Source organism: Vicugna pacos, chromosome 6, assembly GCF_048564905.1.
Source record: "Vicugna pacos chromosome 6, VicPac4, whole genome shotgun sequence".
Classification (NCBI taxonomy): Eukaryota; Metazoa; Chordata; class Mammalia; order Artiodactyla; family Camelidae; genus Vicugna; species Vicugna pacos.
Window position 1 is genome coordinate 69,858,370 of NC_132992.1, and position 20,965 is coordinate 69,879,334.

Consider the following 20,965-nt stretch of genomic DNA (forward strand, 5'->3'; position numbering starts at 1 on the left):
AATCAGATGAAGAATATGAACCCGAAAACTCCCATCATGACTTGAAATGCCACTCAGTCTGATGTTCAGACCTGCAAGACCCAATAAATCCCTTTTCCGGCCTCTACTCTGGTGAAGACTTTTCAGGGACTTATTATGCAAAGCTGCCTAAGCAAGACGGAATTTATATTGAACCCGGCCATGATTTCTGAGCTGCCACAGGGTGCTCTGATGACATACGCAACTCGGGGTTGAAGTCAAGGGGCTGCCAAGGACAGGAGACTGCAGGCAGGAGAAAAGCAGTGTGTGAGTCCTTCCAGTAAATAATGGGAGAATGAGGGGGTGGTGTCAGGAAAGGGGGATGCTCTGGGGAGGAAGAAAACTGTAGCTTTTCTTGTATCCAAGGTTTGCCTTTCAAATGGCATCCAGACATGACAAAATAAATCTCTCCTCTGGAGGCTAAAGAATGTGTAGTATGCAACCAACTTTCCAAAGTGAAAAAAAGAAAAAAGAAAAAAAAAAGACTGCTTTATCTAGGGTAAAGCATACCTCGAAAGAGATCACACAGCCATCACAGAAACTTCATTGACTGAGAAAGTATTTTTAGTTTCCCCGGTTCATAGACTGAATCCTTTCTGAAACCCCAGCTACGTGCTAGGCACCAGTATGCTGTCCCCTGAGTGTGACTGCCAGGAGAAGCAGTTCGTGGATTAGAGACAATTCTTGGACAAACACATCCTCAGATCCCATCTTTGCTGCTGGAATCCAAGAGCCTCAGTGCTGCCCTCCGAAGTAACGGGAATACTGGTCTGGCATTTAAAACACAGCCACGAAGAACACATCCTCTGTAGTCGATTCCCAGTGTAGCAGTCCAAGTGATCTTTTTAAAATGGAAAGCAGATCACAACATTCTCCTCCTTAAACCCCTCCAATGGCTTTCACTGCAATCAGAATATAATCTGAACTCCTTCCCATGGCTACAGGCCCCCAGACTACCTGGCTATGCCCACTTTTCCTACTTCATCTTGTCACCTGCACCCCTTGCTTACTGCACTCCATCCTCACTGCAACTTCTTTCTGTCCCTTTAATTAACCAAAACCCTCTCACCTCAGGACCTTTACACATGCTATTCCTGCTTCCTGGTATACATTTCTCCCACATCTTCTCATGACTGGCTTCTCATCAAAGAAATCCAGTCCACCCTACTCTATCCCTTACTATCTCATATTCTATTTTTTAATAATATTTACTACTACCAAAAAGTTTTTCTGTTTTCTCTTGGCCTGCTGATCATCTCTACATAACAAAATTGTGAACTCTGGGCAAGTTTATCTGTCTATGATTGGATTCCCCTGTACCAAACACAGGACTTGGCACATGAGAAATGCTCAGTAGATAACACTGGACAAATAAATGAAAGATCTGGGTGGGTCTGCAGCAGTGAGTTTAGAAGGTATGGAAGCCGGCATTCCAGAAGGTGAGGAGGTCAGCACTAGGGAGAGGCCCCCGGCACGAGCAATGAGAATCATACCACCACCTTCTCACTTCTGATCCTCCCAACACGCACGTGGCAGTGGGTTAGGGACCCAGTCTACCGTCCAGACTTAAATCTTGCTCATGACACCATAATGCTACCCGCATGCCCCAAAACCTGGAGAGAAGTGGGACGAAGTGGATAAATGATGCCATTCGTGACATCAGCCACCCCCTTCTATACCCAGAAGGGACATTCTAGGACTGATACTGGCACTGTAAGCCAGCAGTTGCCAGAAGACGGTCCCCAACGTAACTTACTCCCCTTCCCTGAAAGGGCCTCTGTCTGAATTAACCTCCTCTGCATGTTCTTTCTCAGAGAGCTGATCCATGTCCTCTTCCAGAGCCCCGAGCCCACGGGTAGTGGCAGGGGCAGGAGCAGCAGGGGGGTGGGGAAGCACTGCTTGACGGGAAATCAATGGGAACTTGAAGGTCATCTGGAGGGCGCTGTCTCCCCATCATGCACCTGCTGGGATGGGATTTGTGGTCTTGACCTCGCTTGGGGGCCTCTGCCCTCCTGTCAGAGTTGGTTAAGATCAGCCTGCAGAAGCAAACGCCCTGCAGACCAAATGATCTCCAGGCCGTCCTTCTAAGGGACATCAAGCCGAACAAAGAAGCACTGAGTTTCATTTAACATGCCACAAGGTTGAGAGTCACCCCAATTTCTCTTGGCAGCCCCCAGGGAAAACTGTCTCGGGCCTGCTGTTTTTTGAGGCACGTGCTCATAAACCTTTTAATAAGGACAGAACAAAGCCAGGCTAACCAAGAGGCTGATCATGTCCCCACATTTAAGTCCTCTGGTGGAAAAGATAGAAATATCCTGCAAAAAACCAAGACCAAAACTGAAAGATGAGTGCACTCTAGAAATATCTAAATCTGCCCTCATAACCTCCCAGGATACTGACAAAGGATACCGACCTCCAATCTGCTTAAGGGAAGTCTAGTTTCCTTCCCACCCCAACAACTACTAGGAAACAAGACTGGATTTAGAACCTGGTCATCCTTTCCTCATGGACCTATTTTGCCAAGTCTCCCTTCTTCCTTCCTTCCTTCCCTCCCTTTCCCTACTGTCTTCTCCCCTTGCTCCCCCTCTTCCTCTCCCAGTCTTTCCACCTCATCAAAACTCACTTAACATTTAGGACAGGAGAAAAGCACCCAGCCCACGTCTCCAACCTAAAAGCTGAAAATGAGTCCAGTATAAAGATGAGGACAAGACATTCTCAACATATTCACAGAAGGATGACAAGATGATAATGCTCATACAAACAGCAATGGCACAGATACCATGTATTGAGCACGTACTGTGTGTGCAGGCACTGTTCTAAGCACTTTATATGTATAATCTCATTTCATCCTCATGACAACCCCATCCTATGATTTCTTCCTATTTCACAGATTAGGAAACCAAGACACAGGGGGTTTTAAGTGATGTGCCTAGAGTTTTAAGTGGCATTCTGAAGATATAGACCCAGGCAATTTCGGACTAGAACCCTGCTCTTGGCCGCTATACCACCAGCCTCCCACAGGGACAAAACTGCCCCTTCACAGTAAGTTGAGCCTCCAGAGCTAGAATGACTTGGACAACACTTCTTTTTTGAGGAGGTACCTGGTTTCTCTAAGAGCATCACCTATTTGCTGCATAATCTCAGCTATTTCTCTTTTGGGGGCCTCAGTTTCCCAAATTGCCAAACAGTCCAGAGATAAACTTCCTTGTCACAGAATCACCTCTCAGTAACTCAAGAAGTAGGTTGGTTATAGTGCTGCCTGAGAAGATGCCCTCAGAGACATACAAAATGTTATTATGTGGTTTAGAAACCAAATCCATCCCGAAGGTAAACGAGTGGTGATGGACTCCATGGTTCTGAGCATCTACTCAAGGGAGGAAAAGAAAAATGACAAAATATGATAAACTAGAGGCAGATTTAAGAATCTCAGAGTGTTAGAGATTGTCAGGTCTGATGCCTTGGTTGTACTGCAAGGAAAATCAATAGCCAGAGAGGGGAAGTGACTTCAGTCACACAGGGGCAGGGCTGAGATTAGATCCTCAGTGTCCAGGTTCCTAGTTCAGGGATTTCTCCACCGTTTACAGCCAGGGTTTGCAAACGTACAGTCCCTGGGCCAAATCTGGCCTGCCATGAATTTCTGTAAATAAAGTTTTATTGGCAGGCAGTCCCACCCATTTGTTTACGCATTGTCCAGAGTCACTTTCTTGCCACCGCAGTAGAACAGCGTGCTTCCAACAGAGACCACACGACCTGCAAAGCCTAAAATATTTACCTCCTGGATCTTTACAGAAAAAGTTTGCCGACCCCTGGTTTATAGCACAAGCCTCGAATAGTGAAAAGACCCCAACTTCAGAACGAAAGAAAATAGAATGAGACGGCCGGGAGCCACATGGCGTAAGCAGATAGTTTACAATTATCCCAGCTGGGTACAACTTGATAAAAATCCGTAAGTACAGTTAATAATAAGGAAAACAAGCACTAGTTCACCTTACCTATTTAATAATTATCATTAACCACAGCAAGCAACACTCATCACTGAAATTTTTTATCTAGCCTCCCTGGAAAGCCCTTTTTCATTTAGGAAGCACTTTCGGCCAATGGGCAAAACAATGCTCTATCGAGTCACACAGACTTCATTTACTTCCAATGAGTTAAAGACTGCTGCTGAGGCTATGGAAAATTGAGAGCAGTGCCCTCCCTGGGGTGCTCTCTGTCAAAATGGAGATGTCAAAACCTCTTGTCCCTCGGACTCCGAGCAAAGTCGTCAGGAAAAACCAGGAACAGCAGAGTTTCCGTTTAAGGCTTCTTCTGCCTCCAGTGCCTCCCTGCCTTGCTCATGCATCGCTCTCTTTTCCAGAAAGTGAGCAGGAGCTGCACAAGGCTGACAGAAGCATCCCAGCCCTTTATTGTTTCGGTGAGGACATTCCATCTCATGGAACAGAGAGATGGGGCTTGGCCCCTGATAGGCTTCGACCTCAGTTCCAGGTCGAAGTTGGAACTTAGTCACTGTGGGTACACGAGTCTCTCAACCTCTCTGTCAAATGGAGAGAATCATTCTGACATATTCCAGGTGATGGAATATGCGCAGAGCCAAATTAAGGGACAAGGCAGGCCAGCCAGGAAGCACCCAGGCCCACCCTCTAAGTCATACTGAAGCACCACCAGGCATGTAGAAAGGTGGAGAGGCTTCTATGTACCGGCATTATCTCAGGCAGAGAATTTCAAGAAGTAGGACCTGGTTTGTGTGGAACAGTCCGGGTTCCCATCGAGGTCCTGGCATAACTGTTAATAACTCCCGCTTTCCCTCTCAAAAGCGTCTTTGCTTGGCTGATAAACAATCAGGTCACCCTATTGATAAGCTGTTTGAGGTCAGAGAGCTGTGAGGTCCTCTCACTCAGAACACAGTCAGTGATGGCAGGAAACAGGCTTCTAAGAAAGACAGCGCCAGTTTTGTCAAGAGTTGGGGTGCAAGTCTCGGGCCAGAACTGAATTGTTTGGGACAAGGCTGCCTCCAGGGGCCCTGCTTCTCTGGTTACCCCTCAACCAGCCCTTTGCCTCTTCTTATATTTGCTAAACAAATATTTAGAGAATATTAGTCAAAGCCTAGGAGGCCCTGGAGAGAAAAGAGAGCTTCAGAAAGTACTGTAAGAGCAGAGAGATGTACCAACAGGTACTCACCACCTGCCTGCCCGTGCTACGCACCTGATCTACAATCCCCAGGACTAGGTATGGCCCTGGCCCTTCACAGAGCCCGACACTGACTTGATAGCACTTGGTAAGTGCTCGTTCTGGGGACCTGGACCCCAGTAAAGCTCAGAGCCTCCTTCTCTTAGAAACTTCTCCCCACAGAGGCTGCACCTCTTCCACCAATCCTGCTGAGAACACAGTCATTAAGACAACTGAGATGAAGTGAAAAGAAAGGTCCAGAAGAGCCAACCTGAGCTGGAGGCAAGGTCTGTGGGGGAGGAGGAGTGGGCAGGGCAGCTGATTAGAGGAAAGGCAACAAAGGAGGAAGAAGAGGGGGAGGAGGAGGCTCGGGACAGGAGTCAATACTGTGGACAGGGAGCAGCCTCCAGCACATGCCTGCCCCACAGCCATCAATATCTCTCCGGAGGACAGGTTATCTGGGGAATTTATGCTCTCTAATAATTACCTTGCAGAGGGTTCCACTTATCTTACCAGAAGAATCTGCCACTTGCCAGACACACAGGGTTCTGGTTAATTCCATCCTCACTGCCCTCCACCCTCTACCTGGTCCTCCTAGCTCCCCACCGCCTGTCCTCTGACCTCTAACCTTTCCTTGCCTCTCTGGCCTGGGGGAAGTTGAGAGAAGAGTCTCAACACCTTCCAGCAGATGTAAGGGCTCCCTGGACCTGACCAAGGGGAGCTGGAGGGCTGTCCTGTATTGACAGACACGACAGGTAAATGGAGGCCAGGCCTGGGGTAGGAGGCTGCACAGGAAAGCAGAAGCAGTGAGTGCTTCAGGGCGGACTGATTTGATTACTTCTGTCTTCACCTGACTGATGCCACCAGATTAAGTATTAACACTACTTTTTTTGTCTTCATATCCCTCCTTAAAGCTTTCCTGTGGCCACGCCAGCCCTCTGATGATGCCTCCCCTGAGTAATGGTCTGGCCACTTATTCAGGGACCGTAGTGTGCTGCCTTGGGTGGCTGGGATCTGTTTAAACACACATCCCAACCCCGACTGTGAGCTTGAGAGCAGAGTCCTCGGGCCACGTCCCCTTGAGCCGGCTCTGCCTCTGCTCCTGATCCTTAGCGATAGCTTTTTTTTTTTTTAAGCAGGCTGTTGGATATATCAGCTGCTTTTTTTTTTTTAATGGAGGTACTGGGGATTGAACACAGGACCTCGTGCATGCTAAGCATGCATTCTCCCACTGAGCTCTGCCACCCCTTTCCCCCTCCCAGGCACTTTCTAAGTGCTTTAGATACAGGTTCATCTTCACAACTGCCCCATGAGAGAGATGCTCACCCTATCTCTCATCATACAGATGAGGACACGGGGGCTCAGACACCTCAAGTCATCAGCCCAAGGTCACCTGGAGAGTGCGCTGAGTCAGGATGTGAACAGGCCATCTGCCTCAAAGTCCACACTCTTCACCACTCCCCACCCTATACCACCTTGACAGTAGATGGTTGCTGGTCCATTGGAACATTTTATATTGTACCTGCCCACTTACTTATGCCACCCTTTCTAAAATATTAATTTTTACTAAAGTGATAGTAAAAACAGCCAACAGCTAATGGTCACTGCACATGTCCGGGGGCCAGTCCTCCTGTCCAGCCTAGAGGAAAATGCCATTTTCAGCCCCATGTTCCACTCCCCTAGTCGCCTCTCTGCCCCCAAAAAACCACCCTCCTTCTGGCTCGGGACGTTTGCTCTGCCCTTCTTTCTCCACTCACCCCACCTTCTGAGAGGCCTTCCCACAACTTCTGATCCACAGCATTCATGCTTAACCTATCACTCTGGTTATGGTCTTTTTAGGACCTTGCCAACTATCAAAAATTATTTGATCTATCTTTACTTACTGCTTGTCTTCCCCCAACTAGACATGCAAGCTCCCTGGGAGAAAGACTGGTGGGTTTTGTTCACCCCTGTATTCCTAGCACCTAAGACTGGGTACCTGGCACAGAAGTACTCGATAAATAGACACTGGATAAACGTTAGCCCACCGGGCCTTACACAGTACCTGGCCGCTCAGCTGGACACTTCCATGCAGATGCCCAATCTGCTCGAGCTTTATTCATGGAGCCTTTACACTGCACCAGGAACACAGCTGAGTGCTTAGTATTTCACTGCACTCCACAATGAGACAGGACATCTTTATCATTCCCATCTTCCAGAGGAGGAACTGAGGCTCAGAGAGGTTACACACTCACCCGAGACCACAGAGATATAGGATGAATTCGGTCTCCAGTCTCTCTTCCTTCACGAGTCTCCTCCATTGGCCCTTCAGGGTTCTCTCTCCCTGCTGAGTCCCCTAGGAGGCCTGTCCGGTCAGCCACTTGCTCCCTTCCCTCTGCTTCTGGTGGCCTGGGCCAGCAGCAGGTGCCAACAGATCAGAGAGAAGGAAGAGAGTGAGACAGGGTATTTATTCCCCCAGCCACCTCCTTGCTGGGTCGTTGTGGGGAGTAGGGGGCTGCATCTTCTACTGAAGGTCACAGCTCTTACAGGGCAGTCATCTCCACACAGCTACCCTCTGCAATCCCAGTAACCTTCCCATCTCCCCTGACCTTGCCCCAGGGTGTCGAGCCATCCCCTTGTATGTTTCCCTGCACACACTTTTATAAATAGCCATCTTATTAAACACTCCTCGTTCCCTCTGGGTGAACTGGCTGCTTTCTGCTAGAACCCTGAGTCTCCAACACACAAACTCCACCTGGCCTCTGTGCCTCCACCAGTGCCCCCATCACAGGCACTGCTCCGTTCCCTGCCCCGTCCCCTGCCCCCGCTCATTGCAGCTGCCTCTGCCAGGCCCTTCCTCATGGCCCGGAGGCCATCTCCCTCCAAGACCTATAAATAAATGTTGACTTGCTGGCTGGAAGACTTTCCTGGCAACCTCTGCCCTTTGGCAACCACTGAGGCAATACTGGGGGGACCGGGCTGCTCCAGGGCAGACCTGCCAGGACCCCAACAAGCTGTCTGCCTGGGACTAACATGAAAACAGAGGTTATAGGGTCCAGGACGGGGGTCTCCTTTGCTGGACTCAGGCTCCTCCCAGGCGGCTTTGGGGGGGCCCTGCAGATGGTGCACTAGTAACTCAAACAAAACCAACTTCCCAGCTTCAGCAATCAGAACCGCACATTTGTCGGGCCACCACGGTATGCAGGTACAGAGCTCGGCTGCCATGTGCACACACTCACTCTAATATTAGCAGATGAGGAAACCGCAGCTCAGACAGGACAGGGAAATTAACCAGAGTCACAAAACTACCAAGTGGTAGAGTTGGGGTGAGAATATAGGTCAGCCCGAGCCAACAGACTTTAATTTCCCTCTAGTCCATGCGGCCTCACAGCCCAGCCCTTCATTCTGCAGGAGGACCACAGACTCGAACCCAGCCCAGGCAGGAGGCTCAGGGACACTGAGCTGAAGGGAGCCGGGTGGTGTGGGGTGTGGGTTAGGGAAGGGAGCGGAGGGTTCCATGCTGCCTGGAGTCACTTTGTCCAAGGAGCGTGGCATCACTTGGCCACAGCAAACGCTGACCAGCGGGAGGGACTGGAACATGCCCCTATGGCTCCTTCCAGCAGAGCCAGCAGGGAGCCGTGTGCTTGTTCTTGGGCGCACACCAGCGTTTGAGCAAAACACGCCCACAGGCTCGGAGCCTCCATGCCTATGCCCGGGACAGTCATGAGGAAACTGAAGGAGCAGGCGGAGGGACCAGGTGGCAACAAAAAGGGAGGAAGGCTTCCTGCTGTGGGATCTGGAGCCAGACTATGCTTCCTCACCTCCTCCCTGCAGCCAAAATGTATAATCCCCCTTAACACAATTCAAGGACTAAAGACTTTTCTTTTTCTTTTTTGGAAGGCAGTGGCAAAAAAAAAAAAACACATTTTTAGTCTTGGGAGTGATTTCTGGAGGACACACACTCGTGAGGACACATACACACACACGCCAGCTCTGCCACCACCACACAGCCCAAAATAGTCCACACTTCGGTCCTGGCTTCTGGGCTCCTGGAGAAACCAGCTTAGCACAGCCTCCTGACCTCAGTCCACATGACCGCTGGTCGGCTCGTTCCCCAGAGTAACAAAGCACCCCCAGGACCCAGCAGCAGTGACACCTGCTCCAATAGACCACTCCACCCCCAACAGCTCAGGTGTCGCGGTGGCCCTGTCTGATATGTCCTGACAGGACAAGCTCCAATTAACAGAGGCCATTTCCAGTGACCCAGCTTGAGATGGGGCCCAAATCTCCAGGGCTGTCCTGAACCTCCTCTCCCCAAGTCCCTCCACATCTTAAATCATTGATGTGACATCTCTAGGTGAATGGCTCCCACAGTATTTTACAGAATGTTTGGAAAACATCCAGAACAGAAAATGTTCTTTTAAAAAAAAATGTTGGAACACACAAAACTGGGTTTTATATCTGTGCACTACTGAAATTTGAATATTCTCATTCCAATCAAAAACACTCTCTACCCTTCCCTTTAAACACCAAAAAGTTAACCTCCCCTAGGACAGGAGAATGGCAAACATGATTGAACCCAATTCATATCCAGAGAAACTGAGAACAAAAGAAGGAAAATCAATAGAATTGCCTTGCTCTGACCAGTGCTGTAAATGAAGTTATGGCTTGAGGGAGATTTGGAGAAGAAGGAAACCAAAACTGTCAGACAGAGGCAATTTAAGGAAGCAGCATCACCCCATATGAGCCGGCTGGGCAGAGACCACTGTGGCTGACGAGACATTCCTGGGGATGGCGGGAGAGGGAGAGGCAGCTGGGGTCACTTGCCTTCCATTCATTATTTGGCATGAGGCTCGTCAGTGGTAAATTCTCTTCTCTCTCACAAAAGCAAGACATAAAAGAAAGCAAAAGGGAGGAAGCATCCACGCAAGCTGCCAGTCTATTAGGGACGTGGGTAATTTCTAAGGGGGCAAAGGCCGTATGGGCTCCCCTGCAGCTTCACACTGAGTGTAACTCCATCATCACTCTCCCCCATCTCTCATCCACGTTCAGGGAGAAGGAAAGAAATTAAAAGCCCACACGCAACTCCCACTCTCACTGGGCCATTTGGAGCCTGGAAAGATGGGGTGAGGGGAGCCCCAGGAGAAGGGAGACCTTGAGAGATCACCATCCCCACCACCTGCTGGGTGCCTGGAGCTCTGCTGGAGAGAAGACATCAGCAAACTCAACAAGTATTTAGTTGGGCCTGCCCACAAGTCCAGGTACAAGATGCTAAGTGAGATAGCCAGCTCCATGCTGCCTTTGCACCTGCAGGAGTAAATTCCTTGCTGTCCAGCTAGGTTTTCTGGCAGCCCCTCAGTCTACCCTGCCACCCTAGGATGGAAGTTCACAAAGCTGCTGCTGGCCCATTTGAGTGACAGCCATTCATTCATTTAGCCAGTAAACGTGTAAGGAATGCCCACCCCATGCATGCCATGCCATGTGACAGGCAGCAAAGGATTTCAGTGAAGAGCTGGGCGCTGGCATTAGGAGGCCAGGTTTAAGTCCCAGCTCCTCTTTTACTGACCTGCTGACTTCTCTGAGTTTCACTTTCCTCATCTGTAAAATGGGGATAATAGGACCCTCCTCATAAGATGACTGAGAACAGAGGAGATAACCCCACTGAGAGTGATCAATAAATACTAGCTGTTGTTACTATGACGTGGGATCCCACCTTCCACTTGCTGCTACCACCAGGGGCAGAAAAGACAGCTGGGGTCACTCCCAGACAGCATTGTTTGTTTGTTCCACTGGCCTCTCTGTCCGCAAGAATGAGCAGCAGCAGAATATATGAAAAAATAAAGTATCTCAATGCCATTGGCTCAGGTTGCATCCCCACCACTAGCCAGCTGTCTAGCCAAGAGGGTCAGTATGCAAATGACTCAGCGCAAACCATCCGCACCAGCAGGAACCTGACTCACAGCACAGATCTTCCCAGTGCGGGTCAAGGGCACTGGGTCACAAAGGAGGAAAAATCTTTAGCAGGTTAGAACTCTGGAATATTCAGCAGGACATGTGGAAAGCTGGTGTACTGGTTTCCTATTGCTGCTGTAACAGATGACCGCAAACTCAGTGCCTTAAAACAATACTAATTAATAACTGACAGTTCTGGAGGTCAGAAGCCCAAAATGAGCCCCATAGGGTTAAAATCGAGGCGTCAGCGAGGCTGCGTTCCCTCTGCAGGCTCTAGGGGAAGATCCATCTCCTTGCCTTCCCACTTTCTGGAGGCTGTCCACATTGCTTGGTTTGTGGCTCCTTCCTCTATTGCATCAGGACGATTTCTGCTTCCATTGTCACATCACCATCTCTAACTCTGACCCTCCTGCCTCTCTCTATAAGGACCCCACCCACATATATCCAGGATAATTTCCCCACCTCAAAGCCCTTAATTAAATCACATCTGCCAAATCCCTTTCCTCATATTCACAAATTCCAGGGATGAGGGTGTGGACATCTTTGAGGGGCCTCTACTATCTCTGCCAAAGGTAGATTCTGTTACAAAGGGCACTGGAGAACTGTTACAGCAATGGTGAGAGATTGTAAGAGGTAAGGTTCTACCTTATGCTTGAGAATATTGAAGGTGTACATCTGAAATTTACATAATAGTGCACATTAACTATACCTCAACTAAAAAGTAAAGAAATAAAATAAAATAATAAATAAAAAGAATATTGAAGATGGTTTATTTTGAGGCAAAAATCTAGTTTAAGTGTAAGGTGTACAGTGCCTAATAGCATGGACTTTGGGCACCAGCTCTGGCTCCACCATTCAGTGTCTATATAAGCTTCTATTTCCTCAACTAAAAGTACGTACTAACTTTCCACTTAGGTCATAAAGAATAAAGAATAAAATGCACCCTTCTCTCTAAACACCAGGCTCACAACTAATGAGCTGCCCACTAGTCCCATTAGCCAGTCACTTTGCTTTTATCAGGCTCAGTCACTAAATAAGCCAGGTTGACATGAACTACTTGACTGTCCGCAAATACCAGCAGGCCCCGTCAGGCCCCAGGAAGCAGCGGGGCCACTCGGCCCAACGCAGACTGACCCTGTGAGGTCAGAGGTGCCCCAGCAGAGACTCCCAAAGACCTAGATTTATGCTCAGAATTTCCCAGCCGGGACATAGTCCAGAAACAGGGATCTCAGCTTATTTTCTGCAAAAAGAAGACAAGTGTGAGGCCCAAGCACTCTTCTCTTCCACAAACTCGTGCTCCATCCCTCCACGTGTCTTCCTCTTACAAATAATTGCATGTGATTTCTAATTGTACTGTGACTGATTTGGGCTGCAGGTTACAGTCAACATTCTCATCAGGAATCTTTCTACCTTCCCATTGTGTAGATGGGCAAACTGAAGCAGAGACCAAAGGAACAAGCACTTTATCTTTACAACATCATCATGAGTCATTTGATTTCATCATGAAAGCATCTCAGGTGTTTTAAAAAGTTTTAGAATTTGAATCTCAGATCTCCTGCTAATTAGCTATGTGACTTGAGGAAAATTGTGTAACTTGTCTGAGCACCCCTTTCTTCATCTGTAAAGGAGACAGGAAAATTTGCCTCCTAGGACTGTTGTGTAGTTAAATTTCACAAAAAAATAAACCTTGGTATGTTGGATTTATGGGGCCCTTACTATCTCTCAGACACTATCTAGGCAATGTATGCATATTAATTCATTTAATCCTTACAACAGTTCTAAGAGGTAGGTTTTGCTTATTACTTTCTTTTTCCTAGAAAATAGACCTCTTTTGGGCAGGGATATTTTTTGCTTCTGCAGCTCCTAACTCAAATACCCTGTGAGTGGTAAATGCAATCCACAAAAAGTATTTTTGCTGATAAAAACACCGAAGAGGTTAGTTAAGTCTGGAAACATCCCCAGAAGGTCTTATAAACGTGGAATCTGAATGGTAGGTAGAATTAGAGGAAAATGAAAAAGGAGAGAGGGCAGGTCTTCCCGACAGGGCAAGGTGAAGTGTGGAGAAGTGACACGGGAAGCAAGGCCCGTAGGAAATAGGACTAAGCACTGCACATGGATAGGAGAATAAGCAAGACCGCCCTCCTGCAGCTGAGTAGTCCTCTAGGATACACTTGCTTTGGCCAGAAGAATCCAGCAGAAGTGAGGTTGTGCCATTTCCAAGCCCAGGCCTCAAGAGGCCTTCCACTCTGCTCTCTGGAACCCTGCCTAGTTGCTTGGCATGTGACCAAGTGTGGGCTAGCCTGCTGGAGGGTGAAGATAGACATGCAGCAGAGAGAAGCCATTCTGGCAGAGGGTATTCTAGACCAGTCAGCCCACAACTCCCCAGCAGATGACCACAGACACATAAGTGAGCCCAGCCAAGATCAGAAGAACCACCCAGCTGAGCCCAGATCAAACTGCCAAGCCACAGAATAGTAAGAAAAATAAATGGTTGCTGTTGGAAGATTTGGGGCACATTGGTGAGCAGCAAAACTAATAAGAACCAGTGTCTTTTTCATCTTTATGTCCACAATAACCAATATAAGCCCAGCATATAATAGTTACACAGTAACTGTTTCACAAATAAAGTATTGAATCAATAAATCAATAAAACTGTGAATGAATGAATGGCATGCTGGAAAGTTGAAACTATGTTGGATCACAAAATTCTATTGTGGTACTTTGGTTTGAGGAATGTTTTCAGATTGGGTTACTAGACACCTAATAAATAGACTCATTTTTTCTATTGTTCTCCGTCAACATTCTTTTTCGCCAACTTTAGTCAAGCTAAAAAGAAAGTTTCACATGAACTTACGACGTAAGGTACGGTGATTTAAAAACTAGGCTAGCTGTTTAGAGATCTGGGTTGTAGACTCAACTCTTCCAATAACTGCAAGCCCTTCCCAACCCTCTTAATTATCATTTCTACCTCTGTAAAACAGATATTAAGAAGAAAGTGACTGTTCCCCGTTAGCCTCACTGGGTTGTTGCAGCAGGACACAGGGTGTGAAGTCTCCTGGGTGCTCTTCGCCATCACTAATCCTACTTCTTAATAAGCAGAGTTTCACTTCTTGATAGTTTCAAGTGCTTTTTTAAATAGGTCCTTTTAGGAGCTCCATTTACCCTTCTTCTATCTTCCTTTTAATATTCTGCTCTCTGGCAGTCACATTTTCAACAACCAAAAAAAAAAAAAAACAGACAAAACAAACAAACAAACAAAAGCAACCAAAGTAGGAAACAGTTAAAACTATCCTTGAAGGCAAGGAGAAAACTGTTGCTCAATCCAAAGAGAGGTGGTATTTCTGGCACTGAGGATTGCACGTGACTAAGATCAGACCTGACACCTGCCTGATTTGCTCTCTGGGACCAAAGTCCCAGTGGAGAACTCTGGGTTCCCACTAGGCCACACCTCAGTGCAGCTGAGGATACAGCCTGGCCCCTCTCCCCTTCCAGCAGCTTCTGCCCAGGGTGGAAAGTCAGAGGCTCCAAATTCCAAGTATGGCTCTTCCAACGGCCTCAGTTCCTGCCTTGCGCCAAGTCATGGGATCAGTGTAGCCGAGTTCTGAGCCCAAGTCAGGCACTGCTGAAAGGAGCTTGGCCATCCGTCCTACAATGGCAGGACCAGGTTGGAAGTTCAAAGAGTGCTCCGAGCACTTTGGGACCCTCTTGGGTTACTGCCCTCTCCCCAGACTCCAAAACCTTTTAAAGTTCTGGGGTAAGAATCAGGTTTCCTGAGACCCGAGCATCCTGGGAGCGTGTAGGAGGCAGAGGAAGACAGCCTCCACCCACTGAGAGCTGTGATGTCCTCATCCTGTGCCTGACGAGAGCTGGACAAAGGTCAAGGGTGGCCGCTGCTCAAGGGTAGGGCTGAAAGGGCGGGCAGCTCTGGTCCCACTCAGGGTCCTGGGTCCTGCTCCCAGGAAGAGCCCAGTTCATGCAACAACCCACCCTCCCTGTGATGAACAGGGGTGGTCCGCCTGCCAAGCTGCCATTCCTTCCAGTAACACCTCTGTTTTCTTCCAGGGAACCAGCTCTCCCCCACCATCAGTTGAGTAAAATCAAACCCACCTACCTCTCAGCTTTAGAGACAGGCTTGTGACCCAGCCCTGGTCAATGAGAAAAGCACCTCCCCAGGCCTTAGTGACTGCTCCAAAGGTGAATGAGTATGTGGTCCAGGGTAGACAAACTCCGGGTCAGTCTTGGAATTTCTGTTGGAGAGAGGCACTTTCTTTCTCTTGCTATGGAATAGCTAATAAAAATATGTATCTGAAGCTGCTGGGAGGCCCCCGTGAAGCAGGCCTCTCTGCAAAGGAGGCCAACGTAGAGAAAAGTGGAATTGAGACAGAAAGGGGAGGTAGAGGGAAACCAGATGAACTTGTTGAGCCCCAAGACCCACCCCAGTGAAGCAGATGTTCTGAACTTTGAGTTACTTGAGCCTGAACATTCCTCTCTGTGTTTAAGCAGTTTGAGTTTCTTGCCATCTGCAACATTAAAAAGCCCTGACTGATGCACACTCCAGAGTTTGGATTTTACCAACAGACTCTACCCAAGGCTGAAGAAGAGACCAGGGGCCCCATTCAAACACCTCTAGGCTGCTCCTACCCAAATGCTTTTGAGATAAAGATAGTTCACTGTGACCATCAGGTGCCACACATCAAACCTGAGAGGAAGCAGAGTCAGGGAATATTGTATATGGAAGCTCCAAAAACTGCACTCTCCAGCTCATTCCAATCCCCAACACTCCGTGCTGTCTTTGCCAAGCCCATTTTCCTAATTTACTTCACCTGCCTAGTCCTTTTAAGTACATGAATTTACCATCCCTTACTAGATGGCTGGGTGGATGGATGCGTGGATGGATGATGGATAGATCAGTTAAAACCAACAGACGGATGTCAGTCACTAGAGTTTTACATTTCACAGATGAATATCATAATGAAAAAAATCATTTATTAATCTAGATGATTTAAAGACTATACCTCTGAATAATAATAATAATAATGTGGCTAACAGGTTTTGTAGAGGTTTGTGTAAATATGTCATGCGGAACTCCTGGCTATATAGGCATACCTCAGAGATATTGTGAGTTTGGTCTCAAAGTACTGTAATAAAGCAAACATCACAATTAAACAAAAATAGTGGATGAATTAATGGATGCATAAGGGGATGGGAAAACAGGCAAGTGGTTACATATTTGCAAACTGAGCCTACATACAAATAGGCACACCATGAAGGCTAATACCCTCAGGAAACTGCGGTCAGGGACCACTTGATAATACAGGAAAGGAAATAACCACAGGCTTACTTCCATGTGGCTTTGGTCTTTGGAATACTGGGGGACAACTCTCTGAGTGGCACTCACCCTACAGTTATTCTCCCCCTCCCAAGCCAGGGTGGTTAACATCATCCCACCAATACTGCATCACAAGAAGAAACCATTCCTGGCATTCACCGGTGGCTACATCACATGAAAAACTGGCCTGAGGCAGTAGCCTCCTCAATCCTTAGCATCTGCTCGGATCTGGGCAGCAGCCACAGAGACAGAAAGAGCTAGTAGGTATGCAGGCGCTGTGCTTTGGTGTCTGGACCTGAAGTCACTGAAGGCAGATGTCCGCAAATGTATCCATAAGGCTTGGCATTGAAACAAGGATATGAGGAGTCCAGGGCAGCCATGGAGGGACACTAAGTGGCTCAAAGAATCACGGGAAAAACAGAAAGATAGCAGCTATAGAAATGAGGCTCAGAGCCAAGACAAGGCCTGTTCCTCTGCCACCTGGCTGAAGGCATCACCGTGACCTTGGGGATTGGCACAGACCACTCTGTGAACTGTTCACTGTGGGCGTGGGCGCACAGCTCAGGCAACCCCTTGGGAAGCTCTACACCATTCCCTCCCCTGTAAATCACACTCCCCCTTTCACTGTCTTTGTAAAGTCGTCACAGAGTTCTGAGCAAGAGAATCTTTCCAGGGATTACTGACAAGTGATCCCATAACCAGGTGGGTTCAACTGTCTCTTGGCTCGGCATAGGGATGTCCAGTGGAGACAGATCAGGAAAATAGCACCTGGACTCAGTGCACCCAGACAAGGCTGGTCATGCTAGGTAAGCCACCCCAAAGGTGAGGCACAAACACAAAATGTGAGAGCTCTGCACCTCATCTCTCCTTACAGCCAGAGAATGAATGCTTCCAGCAGTAGGAGAAAACAGAGCTGCACACCCAACTACTCCAGGGACAGAAAGAAGGGCCGCTGCTGAAGGGGAAGAAGTACTAGCTTCCTCGAGAATAACCCTTGGTGGTGGACACCATCCCTGCCAGGCGTCCACCTTCAAGAAGACTCAGTCCCAGAGAGGAGGGATCACAGGCATCAGATGAGCCATGGAAAATAAATTCTCGCTGAGGAGCAAACCAATCAACGGCAGTAGGGGGGGTACCAGCCAGCAAACATTTCTTTGCCTGCGGCTAACGGGATCGGCTGGTGTGCAGGACTGTCACTGGCCTTGGGACACTACAAAACTGACAAGGCACATGGTCTCTGCCCTCAGCATGCTTGTATTTGAGAAAGGCGACAAGACTGGTGAGCATACAGTCACGGTAAACCACGTACAACCTGGGAGTCAGGACCTGGATCTCATCCTGCTCTGCTGCTTTAGGCGTGAAGTTCATCACTAAGTCTTCTGGGCTTCGGTGTCCCCATCTGTAAAGTGAGGCCCCTCACTGCTGGTCAGTTCTGAGGGCTCCTGGTTCTCAGGGTGGCTGATCTCCAAGGACATGCCCGGTGTTCATACACTATGCATCTGAGAGTCATGTAGAAATCAATGTTCAGACTTAACTCCTGGGAGCGGGCGCAAAGGTGCTGAGCCCCTGACCTCTCATGTCAGCACACACCTCAAGGCACTTGCCCCCCCCCCACCCCCGCAAGCAGCCTGAGACACCTGATTGCCTCTGAGTACATTGACTTTCAGCTCTGGGGGTTTGTTTTAACTCACCAGAAGGAAAGAATTTGGATTCTTTTTAAATATACACAAAGGGAATACATTCGTTTCTTTTACAGAATGTACTTTCAGATACAACTGGGTGAAAAGCAAGGCTAAAGATCATTCTTTTCTCTTGGCTCGTGTGAGTGCAATTCCTCCACGGTGATTTCTCCAAAAACCACAAACGGCAGACATTCTCAATTTCTCGTCTTCTGATCTGTGTCTTTGCTACCCTTCTCATGAGGAATTGTCACATCATCCTTCAGGACCTCAGTGCTCCACTAACCACATTCTGCCACCATCACCCCTGTGGGGATACAGGGTCCCTGCCCACTGCCCATCTTTCCATCCACCCTGCCCTGTAAGGTCACCAGGTAAAATCAGGACTCCCAGTTAAAGCTGAGTGTTTAATAAAGAACAAACATTTGTTGGGGAGGGTATAGCTCAGTGGTAGAGCACATGCTTAGCATGCATGAGGTCCTGGGTTAAATCCCCAGTACCTCCACCAAAAATAAATAAATAAATAAGCCTACTTACATCCTCCCCGGAAAAAAATTTCATAAATAAATAAATAAAAATGCGTATGGAAATTCAAATGACCTAAAATAGCCAAAACAATTTTTTAATATTATAAATAAATAAATAAACCTAATTACCTCCTCTCCCCAAAAAAAGAACATAAATTTTTAGTATAACGTTCAAGGTGACAAAACTGAGACAGGTTCATTCCAAAGATAGAGAAGCTCTTCTCTCCTTCTAAGCCTGTTGACAGAACCTCAGCCCAGTGGCCCTTGTGTCCCCTGGCTTCGCCCCTTTCAGGGTGAACCATGAAGGCCATGGCCTGTAGGCTCACGGTAACATAGGTAGTCAACCCATTCAGATGCCAATGGTGCTGAGTCAAAAACACTGCTTATGGCTGGAGTCCAAAACAGTCCTACACGTAACTACCGGCCCTGTGCAGAAGAGTCTGGTGACAGGGGGAGGAGGGAGAGAGGGAGAAATGTAAGACAGGTATTACCATTAAAATCTCCAAGGGAGATCTCAGTCTAAGAGATCTCACTCTCATTTATTTAAAAAAAAAAAAAAAAAAGTCTTGGCTGGTGATGGCTGGCACATGGGCCGTGAAGATCTGGTCCTAATTTTCAGCTTCAAGAGACAAGGCCAGCATGTCACTCAGTCCTGGATTCCATAGGCTCAAGTGGGCCCCACAATACCTGCAGATGTTGGACCCGCCTACCTGGGCACCTGGAGTGGAAGCCCCAGAGGGTAGGATTGGTGCCCTTTTTTTCTCATCATGACACAGCCATCGTCTAGTCCACGGCAAGCACTCAGTGAGCTTACGCTGGATGAGTGGATGAACGCCTGAGTTAGCCAATGTGTCCCGGAAAGTATCATGGGCTTTGTGGTGGAAGAGCTCTGAACAACTCAACTGTCCAGTGAAAGGCGTTGGCCTGGATGACCTCTGAGGTCATCAGCAATACTGTGAGCCCCTGAGCCTGTCAATCTCAGGCAAATAACTTCACTTATACAATTTAAAACACTTCCTTCAACATCCTAACTCAGCCTCTATGGCTGAAATCCTCAGACTTGGGCCAGGATTTAGTGATAAGCCCAGGAGGGAAAAGTATAATGAGAACTTGGTGAGGAAAATGAGGGATGGACAACTGGGGAAACAGGGCACAGGTGAGAGGGACCCACTGAATGGAATAGGAAAAATAATTCAAGATGCAGCACGGCTGTCCAGGACACACACACTCACACACTCACAGAGATCCTCCTTCCTGATCCGCACTGCATCCCCCCATCCCACCCCCTCATTCTGTGACAGTGCTGCTTTGTGGAACAGAACAATAGGTACATTATGCCAACCTATAACTATCCTCGGAGAAGCGATAGTGAAGACAAGGCATTGCGTGAATGCTGGACCACTGGACACCATCCCACAAGACCAACAACAAAACAACAACAATCCCCAAAATCCCTAATTTAAATAAGACTGAAAACTGCCCACGCCAGTATCCTTTCACATTTATCTGAGGGTAGGATTTTTTTTTCCCCACGTGATTATTTAAGTACAAGGCCTTCTTGCTTTGGAACTGATAGAGTATTCGGGGCAGGAGTAGGGATGTCGGGGTTTCGTTTGTTTGTTTGTTTGTTGCTGTTGTTGTTGTGGTTTCCAGTAAGGAGCCAGAAAGCAGAGGAAGTAGTAGCGGGGCATGAGAAAGTTCCAAGTCTAGTGCATGACATAGCGGAAGCCCTCAAAGATAGTTGAATCTGATGCTACTGAGTGAATCCATCCCATTAATAAAGAGTTGCCATTTCACTACTCCAACGAAACCAGTTTCCAGGGAAATTGGCACAAAACACACAGAACCCTGGGCAGTGTCATGGAAGAGACTGTGACCCCCCCAAAAAAATCAGAATATCTGAATTCTCATCTCTGCCGTAACTAGCTGTGTTTCCTTGGTTTATTCAATAAACAGGCGTTGCACCTCTGCCACCTGCGAGGTATCAAGCTAGCAAGGGAGGGAAACAACAAAGAAGTGGTCACTTTTGTTCTCTGAGCTTCCTCCTATGCAAAGTGAGAGTCCCTACCAGCCCTGAACACACACACACACACACACACACACACAAATACACACACACACACTTCTAAATTCAAGGTGCAGCCCCAGCCCCGTATGGGACCTGCCTCCACAGGCCATTACTGAGGGAAGGAGAAAGCCTGCTGCTTCTGAAACTGAGATGAAGCCCGACATCTGAGCCAAGGAGCAGGGGCAGCCCGATACACACAGGCTCAGCTTGGGGTGTCCTGGTAACAGCAAGGTGCGGGAAATAGGAC

The 20,965-nt window shown here is 48.0% G+C and overlaps 1 protein-coding gene across 4 annotated transcripts in view; it reads right to left on the reverse strand.

Annotated features, from left to right (window-relative positions):
* DPF3 (double PHD fingers 3) overlaps positions 1 to 20,965 on the reverse strand; it is a 194,502-nt gene that overhangs the window by 147,261 nt on the left and 26,276 nt on the right. The window lies entirely within an intron of this gene.